This window comes from Podarcis gaigeae (assembly GCF_964106915.1).
Source record: "Podarcis gaigeae genome assembly, chromosome: 1".
NCBI classification, from domain to species: Eukaryota; Metazoa; Chordata; class Lepidosauria; order Squamata; family Lacertidae; genus Podarcis; species Podarcis gaigeae.
Window position 1 is genome coordinate 26226227 of NC_139678.1, and position 18580 is coordinate 26244806.

Sequence of the window (18580 nt, forward strand, 5' to 3'; positions counted from 1 at the left end):
TGTGGGAGTTTCATTGGCTTATTTATTTTCTGTGCATATAATCTGCAGTAGGATTTGCACCCCTGGATGGCTAACAGTGGATGAGCTAACACAAAAATATCACCCTAAGCTACTACCCTATTTAACCATATGCATGGGCAATGAAGACATTGCACATGCAGCTGGAGATATCTTGAAACTTTTTATTGCAATCACCCTACTGAATGAGCATGCAGATTATAAGTGAAAGAATGGTTTGCCCATCCAAAACTGCAGCTTCATGTTCAGCACACCTCTCTGCAGTGCAATAATGGGTCAGTCTATATGGAGATTTGAAGATGGGAGATGGCACAAATACGAGTAGAAGAAAGTTCCAGTTGAATACAATTGAACATTGGTTTCTGAGCACAATTCAGAGTGTTGGTGCTGACCTTTAAAGCCCTAAACAGCCTTGGCCCAGTATACTTGAAGGAGTGTCTCCACCCCCATCGTTCAGCCCGGACACTAAAGTCCTCCTCCGTGGGTCTTCTGCTGGATCCCTCATGTGAGAAGTGAAGCTACAGGGAACAAGGCAGAGGGCCTCCTTGGTAGTGGCGGCCACCCTGTGGAACATCCTCCCATCAGATGTCAAGGAAATGAACAACTATCTGACTTTTAGAAGACATCTGAAGGCAGCCCTATTTAGGAAAAATTTAAATGTTTGATGTTTTATTGTGTTTTTAATATTCTGTTGGGAGCCGCCCAAATGGGTGGTGTAATTATTATTATTATTATTATTATTATTATTATTATTATTATTAGGGGTCATCATCAAGTCTGCCTAGTGGCAGTGAAGGCAGCTTTTCCGAGTAGTACAAGGCCTCTTACATTTCAGCCGAAAGGAAGTGGTGGAACCAACAGTAGGTCACTGTGACTTGTTTACGAATACTCTTTGAGTATTTCTGACCATGGGATCTCACCTGCAATATATTAATCTTTTTGAAATCAGCCTTCTTACAGTCCAGAGTGCCTATCAGCTTTCCCTTGCCTCTGTTTCATGAAATCCAGGGGGATGCAATCACTTCTTTCCAAGTTTCCCAGTACTTCCACTTTGTCAATTCCTAATTCTGGGCAGTAGCAATTCTATCTCTGGAGATTTCTTCCCTCGCCTATCTCAGTTTTACTTAAGATGTGTATATTTGCAGTTCAGTCCTATAGGAACCAATCAGTTTAAGAGCATAAGAACACAAGAAGAGCCCTACTGGGCCAAGCCAGGGTCGATCTATCCCAGCACCCCAGAAGCCCACAGGCAGGGCTTGAATGCCCACTATCTGGGAATAGTATGGATTATAGGCTGCCAAGGAATCATTGGGCATTAACATAGTATGACAGTCCCGGCATCCACTTACAGGATGCTTGTTTTAACTGCTGGGTTGACACAAGCCATAGGGAAGACCCAAAGGTCACTAGTGCTCTACACTGGAGTTTTCCTGCCTCTCTAAAGAATCCATTGTACTACATTATCTGGCACATCTGCTAACTTTCAAAGCAAAAGTAGAAAGAGAGGAAAAAAGGTGAGTCAATGGCACCATCCATCTTTCTGTACACAGAGAAAATTGCCCGCATGCCGTTGGTACTTTTCATTACTGAGAACACACAGCAGCTCACTTTCCCCCAAGTCTGATTGATTTTCACAGCTGGTTCATAAAAGGCTAGAGATGATGCAAAACTTGAAAGGAACCCTTTACCTCTACTGTGGTGTCTATTGGCAGAGTCATGAAATCTCATCTGGAACTGGAGATGCTAAAATATCACAGAATTATCTCTGGTCACCAGGATACAGAAGACAGATTCCGTTACCCTATCATATCCCCCTACTCACAAAACTTCTCTCTCTTTCTCTTTCTATAGATCATTTTACAACATAGAGGGTATATAAACAATAGATAATTTCAAAAATAAATAAATAAAATGAAAATGCATTTATCAAAATAGACTTGATAAGGGACAATCAGTCTCTAGACAAGCAGAGAAGGCAGAGATTCTTGTTCAGTCCAAATTTTGAAGTAGCCAACCTGTTCTTGCAGCCCCCCAACTTACGTATTGATCAGAATGATCTTAACCATCCAATTGCACACATCTTTTAACTTAATACTTATAATGTTCATGTTTAAAAGGGGAAATGGGTGTAAACTAAGTACCAAAATGTGCATTCTAGGGAAAGTGACTAAGCATACACAAACACATAATTTAAATAAGATTTTTGTGGATTCATCCTACCCTTCCACAACAGCAGCAAAAATCCACAGGAAACAGAATGGAATGGACTATGATTGCTTACATCTGACCCTGTCACAGAATGGAAACAGGCTGATCCAGCCATTCCTACTTGTGGTTAGGCACAAGAGGCGAATTCTGTTCGGTTTGCATTTTTAAACAAACCAACCTAATTTGCACTTCCTTGATGGGAATACGTGGATGGCAGTGTAATTGCCCTTTAGATTTCACGCTTCTTCAGATTTTTCAGTACAGACCTTGGTTAAGAAACAAAGCAAAATGTACCAAGATACATATAGAAATCATATTTTAGGCAGAAATACATTTGAAAATGTGTACACATTTAGGTAGTATCGTGATAATTGTATTTTTAAATAACAATATTTATATGGTTTTAGGGTTTTTTAAATCACAGATTGATGCAGAAACATGAACAGAGGGACTTAACACACATTTAATTGACCAGAAATAGACTGTTCTATTCAGCCTGGCTTTTAAGGAGGATTTGTAAAGCAATAATACTAGAAATCAGAGGATGTTTGTCTAAGAACCACCTTCATGCTGGACATTGCAGGCACACCACATTAATAATTGGCTCATGTTGCTGAGGAGCAATTGATTTAACACAACACCCATAAATATGCCGTAGAAATGCTGGACACTAATGATGCCGATTTAAAAGAGCTTAGAAACACATTTTATATCTTTCTTTCCAAATACTGACATAGATCAAATGACCTTACAAGGTCTTTACCATTACTAGTTTTGATTTCTTTAAGAACATAAATGCAAATCACAAACAAATTTCATAGAGCTTTTTGGTGTTTCATGTAAGCAGTACATACTGGAGGGAGGGCTAACAAGGTGAGTTTATATCGCCTCTGGCAAGCTTTATTTATTAATTTAAAAAACTACTCATACACCACAATTTCATTAAAAAATATCAGAGCTGCTTACAATCATAATATATACAATAAAAAACCTATAAAAACTAAAATCACAGCTCACCAGCTAACTATTATAGAAACATTATTTTCCCTTAATAGCCTGCATAAGCCTGGCAGCATAAAAATGCTTTGAGCAAATGGTTGAAAAACTAATACAGAAGATATCTCCCCAATCTTTATTGCAAGTGCTTTCCAGAGGGCTGAATGCTGAGGTTCCTGTTGACATCAGATGTCCTGAAGTGGGAACGACTGACACTCCTACAGATCATCTTAGTGATTGAGCTGGAATATAAAGCTAAGTTATCCTGGCCCTAAATTGTTCAGGAGTTTGTTAATTAATACAATAACTTTGAACCTGGGTTCTTACTAGGAGCCAGTATGGATGTTTTAACAACAATGCACTGGCAGAGAACGGGGGTATGGAGGGAGCGGACCGCCCCCAGCACCACTATTCTGGTGGGGTGCCATTGTGGCAGCCCTCCCATGCGCCGCACCCCCCCATGCGCCGGGTGCCATGCCCCCACAGGCGGCGCATCATGCCCCAGAACGCGTGCCATGCCCCTGTGAATGGCGTGCCACACCCTTGCAGGCCGCATGCCACGCCCCGGGGTGCCAGCCACGCCCCTGTCTGCTCACTGCCCCTGGTACCTTCGCCACTGCAACAATGTCACCTATTGTCATCAATGTTTTAACAATTTTAAGCTGTACAGAGTGGCTGAGGAAATCCAGCCAGGTGGGCAGGGTATAAATAATAAAATTATTATTATTAATCATGTCACATCTGCCCTATCTAGCCGCCACATTCTACAGCAGCTAGATTTTCCGGACAAGGGCCTAAGGGCAGCCCCACAAAAAGCTCATTGCAGTAATTCAGTCTTGGGGGTAGCAATGTATGGACTACAGTGGTCAGGCTATCCATGCCAAGGAAAGGTTGTAGCAGGCAAAAGAGATGAAGTTGGAGTAAGGCACTCCAAGTTTCACTTAATAGCAGTGCATACCCCAAATTAACATACTTGTTCCTTCAGAGGTGGTGTGATCCCATCCAGAATGAGTAACTTGCTTGGCTCCCAGACATGTGACCCAACCACCCAAATGACTTCCACCCTTCCCAGATTCAGACACAGTTTATTGGCCCTGCTGCGATTCACTACTCCATACACCAGACCAGAGCATGCGCTCTTGATTCACATATTATGCTGAAATACTGCTGTAGCCTCCCTGTGTTTATTAAGTATTTTATCTATATTATGCATATCTCAATACATTTTACCCTAAAATACACCTGTTTGTACACTTCTTGAGCCAAGAACTAACTAACTCTCTCTCTCTCTCTCATATATATATATATATATATATATATATATATATATATATATACTGCAAAATCAATATAATATTTATGTTCTAAACTGCCTCTTAGTCCAGGTGATGAGAATTAGATTGGTTTGTTGTTGTTTTTATCAAAATGCAGACTGAACAAAATTCCCCTCCATGCCTAAACTGAAGTTAGTGCACTGTAGCCGAGTAGACAAACGTTACCTAAGGAAATATGCTGCTTGATTAAATACATGTATTTGGGGTGATTGCTAGACTGAGCTGAAATGCTATGATGTGTGTTTTATTCGTATCTAAGGTTTTCTTTTTAATAGAGATTATAAAAATGCTGTCATATCCACCCTTTACCTCATGCAAAGTGTGGTGTAAAACTGAACATCCCTTTCAAAGCACTTCCAGCAAGTTTAGGCTGCTGATACCCCCATATTTCACATCCACTGCAGCTGAACCCCTAACCTGTCTGTTTAGGGAGTTTAGGAAAATCCATTAGACTTTTAAAATGAAGCATAAAGAAAAAGGGCAGATTTTAAAATTCTGGGTTTTAAAAAGCTTTAGGGGTTTTTTTTAGCTTGCCTAGATGGTTAAGAATTTAGGCATGTTATTATCATCCTACATTTGTAACAGATTTTATATATAACCTACTATGTTATTCTGTTTATCTCAGTATTTTGAACTATGTGCTTGAAATATCTTTGCTCTGCAAATAACTGGAAATGGTTCCCTCTATCTTTATATAAGTTTCTCTATTCTCAAGTAAAATAATTTAATTTTGATAAATGAAGGAAAATAAAACAACATTTTATATCTATCATATTCCCAAAGAACACCAGAAGAATGACGATAACTTAAGTAATAATTTGTTCTAATTGTTGAGAGTGACCTTCTGTTTGATTATTATTTGCTGATGTTTTGAGAGATAATTTGATAGTGTACTATCACATTCTAATGGATTATTGAATATTACTATATTTGATATAAGCTATTTATTTTAAGACATAGCTTTCATTATGATTTATTTGTATTGGGTTGGATTGTTGTAAGATATGTGATCTTTGCTGTATATTATGTTGGTTCATCAGTTTGTAAATAGCCCTCTGTATAGAAATAGAGAAAGGTGGCATACAAATTAAAAGTGAAATGAAATGAAAGTCAGGTGTCTGACTCATCAGTTTAAGGTTAGTAAAGAATTGTTCTACTGATTCCCCTTCTGTTTGAACCTGGAGGTGGAAATTGCATCTTTTGTGTGCCTCGTTGTTTTGGGGTGCACAATATACTTCAAATTTCTCTTGAATGACTAGAGGACTGGCCTGTTCCTCCTAGCTTAATTGCATGGCATGGAAAATGTCTACTGCCTCATGTTCCGCTATATGTAGAAACAGTCCTTTTTTTCTTAAAAAATGTTTAGGGGTACTCTCATTTTGACTCAAGAAAATCACCAGGAAAGGAAAGGAAGCCATTATCGGTGGTAGAACAACGAAACTGACCAATCACCCTGCTAGATTCCAACTCATACTTCACACATTAAACGCTCACCTCCATCTGAGACTCAGGAAACACCGTGACTGGAAATGAGGCCTCCATTGGGGGTAGCAATGGAACTGATGATTCACCATGGTAGAGAAGAAACTAAAAAAATATTATTTTTTTAGTTTCTTCTCCCATTAGATTCACAAAATGTTTAGGGGTATGCATACCCCTGTGTCCCCCCAGAAAAAAGCACTGTGTGGAAATATGGCTACCTTTGGAGGGTCTTCTTTTTCCTCCATTCCTGTAGCTTGTGCGTAGATGATGAAGCATAGGTGCCAACTCCTAGTGGCTGTGGGGGCTTTGACCCCCACAAAAAAATATTTGAGGGGTCTAGGCCCCCACACAGTTTGGTATTCCCATTCAAATTGTGTGTGTGAATTGGATCATATGATCAATTATGCAGGGCAGGGCTTACCTGGGCCCCCATAATATTTTATTTAAGTTGCCATCCCTGTGGTGAAGCACTGCTTACAGCTTTTCCAGGATTCTGCATTGCCACCGAGTTTCAACTCCCAGGGTGCCTTGAGCCATTCCATTTTTAAATTTCCATTTACTGCTCCTTACTTTTCTTATTGCCCCACCTCCTGTGTTACTATGTAATGTTCTCTGTTTAAATGATGAGCAAACAGAGGAGTTGAATAATGTTGCATTCTCTTCTAGTTAAACAGAAGTGAATTTTCCTTAAGAAATTTAGAGAGCAATTTAGGGCACCAGCTACCAATTTTGTTTCAGAATGAGGCTTTTATTTCTTTAAATTTTACTTTTTACTTCATTATGATTAGTTCATGATTTACAATGAGTAACCCACCATGCTCTACTCTGTGAATTACTTCCTATTAACAGTTCCTAATAAAATCTGGTGCTACCTATGGCTTTTTGTACTTCTTTTATAGAAAGTGCACTGAATACCTCCTACAACTCAGCAGTGTTTGGCTATTCTCTTCTACCATAAAAATTTATTTTTTGTACCAAACATTCTCTTGTTAGACTCAAAACATTTTACATCAAAATTCATGAGTTAAAAAGAAAGTCATGCGTAGTCTTGCCACTTCCTTATTACTGTGCACAAATCCACCAGAAAATGCTCTTTCAAAACTTCCATTTACTTCAATGGACTCGGGGACGAAATTGCCCTTGTAGAATTGCAATCATTATATTATTTTTATTATTTTTAAAAATCTGTGTTGGCTTAATTTTCCATTAAAACAATGGACTAAAATAAAAGGTATTACAAAAGTTTTTTTTTTTTTGGGGGGGGGGAGAGATCAAGGAACTGCTGGGTACTTTTTAACTTTGCTTTGCTGGAATTTCTACTTCAGGCTAGTCATTTAAATGGCAAGACTGTATTGAAATATTGTTTACTTTTTAAATTAAAAGCTGAACATTTATCAAGGTTGTGAACCCTGGTCTCCCTAGCCAAAGTTCAACATGATAACTATTACGTCATCCTTTGCCAGCTCACTCATGACTTGTCAGTTTGTCCTGGGTATTATGCTACTTACTGCTGCCTGTTGGGGTGTGTCTCTGTACCAAAGATACCAAGCAGAAGTAAAATATTTAATGACATTTCAGAAACCTTCAGTGCCTAATTAAAAAATTAGAAGCCACCTAGAATAATGATTCCCACCCCCCTGCTTGTATGAAATCCTCCTCTACAGTCACCTTCATTCAAATTGCCCATGACTACAGATAAGAGCTGGTCAGCAAACTTTTTCAGCAGGGTCCAGTCCACTGTCCCTCAGACCTTGTGGGGTGCCAGACTATTTTTGGGGGGAGGAGGGGGAATGAACGTATTCCTATGCCCCACAAATAACCCAGAGATGAATTTTAAATAAAAGCACACATTCTACTCATGTAAAAACACCAGGCAGGCCCCACAAATAAACGAGAGATGCATTTTAAATGAAAGGACACATTCTACTCATGTAAAAACACACTGATTCCCAGACGGTCTGCGGGGCGGATTTAGAAGGCGATTCGGCCGGATCCATCCCCGGGCCTTAGTTTGCCTACCCATGGATAAGAGCATCAGTTCTCATCATCAAATGTGAAAGGCACCTAGCACAAATAACTAAATAATTGAAACCTCTGCATCAATTTTGTCTGAGGTATGGCAGATGCCATCCTCCCTGATGTCATGTACATACCAGCTACAAGTGTAATCTCACAGCCGGCTGCAGAATGCAGTCAGGAACAGGGGGGCTGGGGTTTCATGCTGGCAGAGGAGAGCCTGCAGCTTCCAGCATTGACTCCCCCTGACCTTGGACGGCCAGCTGATAAGGGAGGGATGGAGAGCAGACTGGAACAGAGCCAAAGCTCCCTGGAAGTCCAAACAGGCATGGAAAGCCACAGAGACAGCTTTTTGGAACAGGAAGGGGCTGCAGCTGACTAAATAAGTCTGAGGTGTAGGTGTATAGGAAGGCTGCTAGACAAGATGCAAAATAAGAAATGTAAAGGTCGAAGGAACAACTCAGAATGGTCAACTGAGTGTTGGGTGCAGGAGGCTTGCTAGAGCCGTCCGGAGATAATTGCTTGGATTTTTTTTGCAATAAATCCTCCTTTTTAATTATGTACGTTTGCTGTGCTATCAAGCCAAGAACCTGGATTCCTAACACCTGAAGAGGCCACTAGCCTGCAAATTATATCTATTTCTGCCATAAAGGCTAACTAAAATTATAGGTATTTGTCATGTCTCCCCGGCCTTGTAGGCAATGGCAAGGAATCTAAGGATTTGTAATATAATGCAAAAGGGACCATCTGCTTTGGAATTAAGGTGATGTTTGCTATTAATCTAAGCCCCCATGCTGAGGCAGCTCTCTATCTGAGCCAGTGAGGTGAGCTCAAAGCACATTCTTCCTCTGTGCACAATCCAAATAGACACTCACATGGGGAAGTAATGGCCACAAACCTGAAATAACTCATGTCAAGAACAAAGATCTAAGATATACTTCCAAAGGAACATGCAAAGGCAGCAAAGAACAGTGTAGGTGGAAAACCACCCCTGCCTTAAGACAGTGATTATGTAAATTGTTATGTATCCATCTTTAAGCACCCTTATATTTCGGGCCTTGACAAGGACATTTCCCCAAAATGTCACACTAGCAAGAAACACTCCAACATGAGCACTGACATCCTTCATTATAGCTCTTTATGTAAGAAGAGATTTTTTTATATATAAAAAAAATTCAACCGCAAAAACTATTTTGAGAGCATTAACACAAAACTTGTGAAAATGCCATTGGCATTTTCACATTGCCTCTCATAGTTCACTGATTGCTTGTGGGCAGGAGATGTGATACAGAACTAGAACGTACCATCTTGCAAGGACTCATTCTCTTCAAATGAGCTGCTACCCCACGTATGATGCACCTGCATGAAGAAGGTCTGAAGTTCAATCCCAGGCATCTCCATGTAGGACTGGGAATGACTCTTTTCTGAGACTCTGGAAAGCTGCAACTAATCAGTGTAAACTGAATATGTATGCTAAAAATGCTTTAACCCGGCCTTAGACCACTCCTCTCTCAGTATACCTCCCTCTATGTCTGTCTGTCCATCCATCCAGCCCTGGGCCTGTTGTTGTTCAATGTTTTTATAAAGGATGAAGGAATTGAGGGAATGCAGATGACACCAAACTGGGAGAGGTAGCTAATGCTGCAGAAGATAGAATCAGGATTCAAGATGACCTTAACATAGTTTGGGGCCCAACTAACAGAATGAAATTGAATAGGGACAAAGTAAAGTTCTGCACTTAGGCAGGAAGAATCTACTGTACAATTATAAGATGAGGGACACTTGGCTTACCAGTAGTACAAAGGAAAAGGATATTGGGGTCTTAGTAGACCACAAGCTTAACATGAGTCAACATTGTGATGCAGCAGCAAAAAAAACAACAACCACACCCTAATGCTCTTCTAGGCTGCATCAACAGAAATATAGTGTTCAGGTCAAGGAAAGCAACAGTAACGCTCTATTCTGCCTTGGAATACTGTGGAATACTTGGAATACTGTGTCCAGATGTGGATGCCACAATTTAAGAAGGATGTTGACAAGCTGGAACATGTGCAGAGGAGGGCAACAAAGATGATGAAGGGTCTGGAAACCAAGCCTTATGAAGAACAGTTGAGGGAGCAGGGTATGTTTAGCATGGAAAAGAGGAGACTGAGAGGAGATATGATAGCTGTCTTCAAATATCTAAAGGGCTGACACATGGAAGATGGAACAAGCTTGTTTTTCCTGCTCTGGAGAGAGCAGAGATATAAACAAAGATATATAGATATGGATATAAATACATATTCATATTCTTGGAACTCTAACCAGTTTGCCAAATCCAGTCATTAACTGTATAGTGCTGAATAGACTGATCTCTTGCTTATGTCTCCTCATTGGCTTCTAGCCCAACTCCTCTTAGGCAAGGAGAGAGAGGCATGACAAAGAAAAGTAATGAGCGCAATGCAATAAACTAACATGGACCTCTGCCTGCCATTGTACTTAACACTGTAATATATTATACTCATAATCATCCCTATAAACAGATATGTCAGGTCATTAAGGCAGCACCTGAAGTACATGCAACATGTCTCAAGAAAGCAGATGGGATCCCATCAGTTTGGCAGGAGCTCGGAGAAGTCAGCTGCTAGGTAGAGAGTTCCATGGCTGCTTTGTTTTGCAGTTGGTTTGCATCCAACTAGGAAACTGAGTGAGGAACAGATGGCAATTAATTTTGGATGGAGCTGCAGAGATTGGCAAGTTTAAATGAGCCTTGTACACACCTCCAAGAAGCATGGATCCTTCTGCTCCTCCTCTGTCGATGGCTACTGTTTCAGTATTGGGAGATGTTGCTTTTCAAATCCCCAGGAAGCCTGGTCCAGAGGCACCACAGACTTGTATCACACTATTCACATGTTAGAAAGATAGCTATGTTTTCTTTGTATTTGGGGCACTTCCCTCCTAATTTTTTACAAGCAGGAAATCATCTGAGTGTGGAAACAGAGCTCTGGAAAATGGAACAGAGGGATAACAAAGGAGCAATAGCAAGAATAGGTAGTAGTAGCTGCCAGTGAGATGGTTTGTTATGTAAGCTGAGGTGTTGTGCGTTCCATGTTCTCAAGTCCAGGAGGTGGGAAGAATGCCTGCTATGGACGGGGTTACATTCCCCTGGAAAGAGACAGTTTGTAATTTCATACACTGTCCTTGGAGGCTCAGGTGGCCTTGGGGCTAGGAATGCCTCTTTCCAGCTCTAGCTGTTTCTCCAGTTATGGCTCCTTTTGGACTGAGATCTTTGCAAATGACTATGATAGACTCTTATCCACCCAGTCACACCCCCCACACACACACACTTCTTTGAGTGTAAAAGCATTAAACTAGAGAAGTGAACAAACAGAAAGAGCAAAGACTGAGAAATAATTCTTAATTCTTAGAATCTGTTGACACTGTGGTAAATTTACTCCAATGTTTGTTTTTTTGAAAAAAAAACCAAAATGTATATTTTTCTTTGATGAGAGGGAGTTGCCATATCAATCAATATTTCTTCTATTTTAATGGGGTGGGGGCATGAGGGAGGAGTGTGGTTTGAGAAAGGAGAGGGGACAAGTGCCCTTCTGATATCTTGACCTAAGGGTTTCCAGAAACCTAGAGAAAGGTGGATACAATTTGGGGGACAGTGGGGAAAGGAAACCCATAAGTCCTCAAGTTCTTCCAAATCACTGAGTCTTCCAAGTAACCTTCTGGATTTTGGTAGCAACCACAGGGCAATACCCAATGGGTGGATCTTTACTTCATCACAGATAGCAAACTATTGCATGTTGTCTGTTTCCTACCCCCTTCTGTTCTGCCTTTGCTTTAGACTTGCTTTCCTGTTGCTACAGTAATAGCGAAAAGCTTACATTACATGAAATCCCCCGTAAAAAAAAAAAAGCACTGGTAATGGTTACTGAGGTTCACACAGTGAAGTCTTATTCATGATCAATATTTCATATTCACCATAGCCTTAGCTCTAGACCTGAGCTTTTTTCAGTTCCTCCTGCCAAATTCTTCAGACTAATTGCCCCTGGGTCCCTTTATTACAGCATCTCTGTTGGACTATAACGGGTTTGCCGAAGACTGGGAAAACGATCAGATGTTACCAGTGAGAACTTCAAATGCTATTTTCTTGGGGGGGGGGGGATAGACAAAGAAGCCTTGTGTTTTCATTCCTCCTTCATGTCTGGCCAACTTATTTGTTCCAGTATCAGGTGGAATAAGACCCTAGTTGCTGTTAAATCACAATACAAGGTGTTACATAGCTGCAAATCAGTTGTCCTACACCCTCCTGCCAAACATACCTCAGAAGCTTAGAACCACTCTGGACATCCCATGGCATCAGAAAGAACTAACCTATGTATCCCATAGATAAACTTCTTCTCATGTGGAGAAAAAAAGTGGTGGTCTAACTTCAACAGTAAAAGGGGCACATAAGTCACATAAGTCACATAAGTAGGCAATCCTACTTGCCCCTACAGTTTACCGTCCTGCCCTCCGTTCCCTCAGGGGCTTTCCTCTTCAGCTGAAACCTGCCAAAACAAAAGTGTTTGGGAGCAGAGATTTCAGGGAGGTAAGTGGCGGGTAACACTCAGCTAGCCGAGATGTGGGAAGCCTTCACAGAAAGTGGGAAATGAGGAATCTATGCAGTTCCCTTACCCTGGAATACATACTATGTGCCATGGCAAACTGACGTCTTTTTCCTTTTCCTTTTTTTCAAAATAATTTTTATTTGGTTTTACAAATTTAAAATTATAACAATACAGCAACACATTCACAGTTATAAGATTCCTCTGAATCTCTGGACTTCCCACCTTCCCCTCCATGGGTTCTGTTGTTAAACCTTTTCTACTGCATCTTTTTTCAATAATCCAAGTTTTTTATAACTCCATTAAATCCATAGTTCTCATTACACTACAAGTGTTATTGCAGTCTTGCTAATGTTTACAGCTGTCTTCAAGACAAATTTTGAATTTTTCCCATTCCTTATTAAAGTTTTGGTCTTCCTGGTTCCTGAGCTTTCCAATTAGCTTTGCCATTTTGGCATAATCCAACAATTTAATTTACCATTCTTCTCTGGTAGGGACTTTATCTTCTTTCCATATCTGAGCTAACAACATCCGTTCAGCTGTTATCGCATACAAAAAATGTCTTTTCTGCTCCCTTGGAATTTCAGCACCTACAATTCCTAATAGAAAAGCCTCTGGTTTTTTTTTAAAAAATAAAATAAAATAAAAGTTATTTTAAACATTGTTTTCAATTCATTATATATCACTTCCCAGAATGCTTTTATTACTTTACACGTCTATCACATATGATAAAAAGAGCCTTCTTTTTCTTTACATTTCCAACAGATATTTGTACTTGTCTTACACATTTTTGCTAACTTACTAGGAGTTAGATACCAATGCTACATCATTTTCATACAATTTTCTTTCAACGTACAGTATGCCAAAAATTTCAGATCAGTTCTCCATAAACTCTCCCTACTGACCTATTCTTTTCTTAGGCATTGCACTCAGAGAGAGCATCTGGGAATTGTGTGGGTCTTTCGTCTGTTTTGACTGCCATTGCACTGTTGTGGCTGTGAAATGCTTTGTCTATGTCCTCAGTGGCTATAGGTAGGAAATATGACCAATTCGGGTGTGGGGGGAAGGAAACAGGAATATGGACATATCTCAGTACCCTGGATACATTCTTGGTTAAGCACCAACAATGGGAAGTGTATCATTTGCTGAATAGTTAATATGCATTGCATAGTTTGAAAGGATTGGGGAGACTCAAGAATGCAAGAGTGAACCAAAATGAAAAGTCAAACCTACAACCAATACACTGGTGAAAAGAGATGGGACAAAATAAATGAACAAAAGTAAAGGGGGGATGAGGTGCGGTTGTCACAACTAAAATTTAACTGGATGTGAATTCTTCTTCTTCTTTAAAAATCATTTTACCTGCAAAAGTTGCACCCAAAATCATGATCCAAACCAATTAGGGCAGCTGCTATGGATCTCTAATCCATAACTATAAAATCTTGTAGAAAGATAATCACTTCATTTTTTCATGATCACTGCAGACTTTTTGGTTTGCTGGTAATAAGCTGGATAACGCATAGAATGAAGCTTTAATGTGGCATTTTTATCACTCTAATCCCTCATAGACTTCTGAAAATTATGAAAAGGAGCAAAACTGAAAGGCAATTTTCTAAATTCCAGACACTGATTTAAGTTGCAATGATGGCCCTTGCTGGGCTGCCTGAGCTGCCATACACTCTATTTATTTTGACTTCATATGACCTTCTTCATCTTGAATTATTTCTATTTTCATCTCTTTTCTCACAAGTCATTCTAATGGGTTGACATTTCTGATTCTGGGACCTCAGCCCATCAGCTTGGAAGTACAGAATCCTGCAAACTCTCCTCGCCAGTCCCATGGCCTTTCATGGATGGAAATAATCAAACACGAGAAATTGCACAGAAGGATTATCAAAATTAACAGAAGTCCTGGAAATAATGAGTGCATGAAAACGTTTAGCTGTGCATGCAGACATCAGAACCCAATTAGAAAAGCTCAAAAGAAGGGATAAAGTTAGACAGAACATTGGGGGAAGCAAGTCATACACAGAAGGTTCACAATTGCTGAGTTTTGCCATAACCCCGTTCTCCCCACCCACACCATGCAATTTCGAATGGTGTTGTGCAATGGAGATAGGAAAAGAAGAAGAAGCTGCATGCCCAGTGATCAGAGAGACCATTTTCCCATAGACGTGTACAAGGATTACTATAATGGAAGGGAAACATACCAGCCAAGGGTAAAAGGCTGCAGAGTGCAGGTCAGCAGAGAGATTGTTTATGGAATGAACAAAAGGATACTCACAAATGCCCCTTGGAAGTAAGCTAAGCACAAGAACACCCATAATAATTTCTCCCAGATTCTTCTCTTTTCCATGATATCTTTTGAACTGTTACACATATTCTTTATAATGCTCCAAAGACCCACAAAACTAGTTTCAAAAACAAAAAGCAACCGAGATATAAGGAGAAGACATATTTTTGAATTATTAATGAAATCTTTACTTGATGGAGAATGGTAAAATAAATAAAAATGTAGGATAAATTTTCAGCTCAACCCTAAATAAAATAGGGATGGGGAATCTGTTGCCCTCCAGATTCCATCTGCCCCAGGCATCATTGCTAGTGTCCAGGGATGGTGGAAGTTGTGGTGCAGCAACAACAACAACAACAAGATGGTGACAAGCTCTCTTTCTCTGCATTAAATGCCTCCCTGTTCCTTACTGGAAACTATAAAGGAAACTGCCAGGCACACTGCCTCGAGCTGATGGGAGATGTAGTCTGAAACATCTCCAAGGTCCTAGGTTGAAGAATGCTGTAGATAAGATATCCCTGCAAAGATTAACTGGGACATTTTAAAAGGTTCGGTGGTGAAATGTATCATCATTCATAGGTGGTAGACAGCGAGATTCCTTGTCACAGAAAGTATAGAACTTAGCCTGGCTACAAATAATGCCAGCGTCATCAAATATTGTGTATTGTCTCTGTTTGGAAAACCGAGACCTTCCTCTCAGGGGACACCAGTCCAAGACCTTCAGATTTCAAAGCAAAGGCTTGACAAGTTCATCTGTGTCAACTGTGAACCGGTGTTGATCATGTTTTGAAGCCTGAGATGGGAACGGCCAAGAGTTTTGGCTCCTCTTTGGCCTTTCCCATAGATTTATAACAGAGTAAACATTGTAAATCTTTCATTATGTCAAGGAGAATCAAAGATCTTCCTTACTTCCTTTCATGTCCCTCTTTCTCACAGTTAGTCTGGCATGTCAAAAATACTCAGAATAGGATTTTTATCTCTTGATTGGTTCACGCAAAGCCTGGTGCTGTTTCCGCATGTTCTAAAGATACATTAAGCCATTGCAAAGCAGTTAATGGAATTTGGAAGAGATGCAGAAGGCACTGTGAATAAATTGCTGGCTGCCTCTAGAGAGGGTTGGTGAACCCACGGGCCTCTAGATGTCCTTAGGCTCCCAACCCCCATCAGACCCAGCCAGCAGGTCCAATGGTCAGGGCTGACAGGAGTTGTAGCCCAACAACATCTAGAGTGTGACAAATTCCCCAGCCCAACCCTTCAATACTGCACAAGAAGCTAATAATTAATCACAGCAAACAATACCAAAACATTAGAGGTTTTTAAGCAGAGGCTGAATGACCATCTGTCTTGAATGCTTTAGTTGAGATTCCGCCATTTCAGGGAGTTGGACTTGATAACCCTTGGAGTCCCGCCCAGCCCTATGATTCTATGATTCTATGACAGCTATGAGATTGCATAGAAATCTCCTGGGAAGTCAAAGGGCAATCATTGAATTTCCCTGTTAGCTTAATCTGTTGATTACTATTTTAGAGCAGTGATGGGAAACCTCAGGTTTGGGGAGCGGGTGTGGTTCTCCAGGCTTCTACATCTGGTCTCAGGACTCTCCCCGTCACACACCTATCCGAGCCATATCCTGCTTTGCACCTTCCTTGTGTGTTTTTGCCTGGGTTGAATGCGCCCTTGAACTCTGAACTTCCTTGCCTGCATGTAAGAATAGAGAGGGATGTCTAGTGTGGCAAAAGGTAAAATTCACTTGTACCCACTTTGGCCTCTTGTTCCAACCATCACAGGTTTGTAGCCCCTGGCTGGTTGTGCAGCAGATTCCCCACTCCAGGTTTAGAGGAAGATTTGATGACAAACTGGGCAAGTCAGAAACACACAACCCTCAATGTATTTTTCCTGGCTTTCCACAACATTCTTCTGTGCTTCCAAATTTGCTTTGACTTTCACACCACATCTGCACATGCTTTCCACTTTCTTCTATGCTCCCTAAATGTGAAGAAACTAAACACTGGCTATGCTCAAACACTGCAACTAAGAAGTGGTTCTTCAAGATACTTCATGCAGGCTAGATCAGTGTTTCTTAAAGAGGGGCCATATGGCCATCTGGGTCCTCCATGATATTTCAAGGGGGCAAAAAAAATCATGTTCTATTTACAAACAAAACATTTAAATAGCTACCTTTCAGACCAGTAGGGCAGGAGGCCACAGGAAGGAAACAAGCTTGGAAGGGGGACACGGTCAGAAAAAGGTTGAGAAACACTGGACTAGATGACTGTAAGGGTCCCTTCCAACTCTACAATTCTATAGTTCTATGATACCATTGCACACTAGTCATATCTCCAAGTGGTGTGAGATTCCAGGGGTTCCAGGAGCTTACTCAGGGCCTGGGGTTCCTTTGGAATGAGTTACAGCAGAGACTGTGGTGTGTTATATGACATATTGCTTTTTTACATATATACACAACCTAAGCTTACAGTGGAGGGGTTCAGAGCATTATCATCCCAAGAGGGCCTTGCTTCTCCCATAGCCACAGCCTTGGATTCAAACAGAAATAATGCATCACTCTGACTTTCTGACTCTCCAACCTGTTGCTTACAGCTTCTAGCTCACATAACTCAACTCTCATCTCTTGCACTGCCTTTCTAACTATCAGCGAGTTGAGAGAGGGGGTCCACCTATTTGCTATCCAGCACAGAGAGGCTCCCTTTGTTTCCTTAATGGCCCATTACCTCACCAGGAAGGTAACTTCTGGGGGCCCAGATATTAGAAGGGTCTCAGCATACAGCCTACCTCCACCCCCCTAAAAAACAACAAAACTAATATCAATGTGTATCCTATCTTGTCCTAGTTGTGTAGTCCCCTGAGGATTGACTGCCATGCTAGACCTTTCAATGTTATTTAGCAAGTGCGTTCTGAAGCTCTTTCCAGAATTTTATGCTTACCATCCAAGAATATTTTCCTCCTTCTGGTGTGTGTGTGTGTGTGTGTGTGTGTGTGAATGTGATAAAAGCTATTTTGCCCAGGCAGCAAATTGGCTTGGACAGGCCCTGCAACAATCCATTTGCACTTGTTTCCAGATTCCACAAGTTATGTCTGAGTTCTACAGGGTACTTTTTTAGTAGTCCCTTGAAATTTAAAATCTGTCCAGCTATCTTTGTACCCTTTCTTTTCACTCAGGTTTTTAAATGCACATTTCCCCATGTTTGTTCAGGGGGTGCCAATGTATTGAGTGGCTGACATGATGGAGAATGTACGGTAAGTTGTTGACTCAGAGCTCATGACCCTGTGTTTCAGTCATACGTCTTTTACACAGTTCAGCACATACTGTATGCACAACATGTCCTGTCCATTCATTAATCCATTAAAAGGGAAGTTTTGAATTGAAAAAAGTGTGCACTCTGATTCTATATAAGTTTACATGTTCCTCTGAATTCAATGTGATTTACATCTTGAAATTGTTCATAGGTTTGTTGACTTACTTATTCACCAACCTGGTTGTCTCCAAATATGTTGGAGCACAATTCCCATCAGGCCCAGCCATGTTGGCTGGTTCTGATGGGAGTAGTAGTTCACAGCACCTGGAGGGAACCTGTTTGGCAAAAGCTGGGCAAGTGTAATCATTGCTGTCCTGCAGTCTG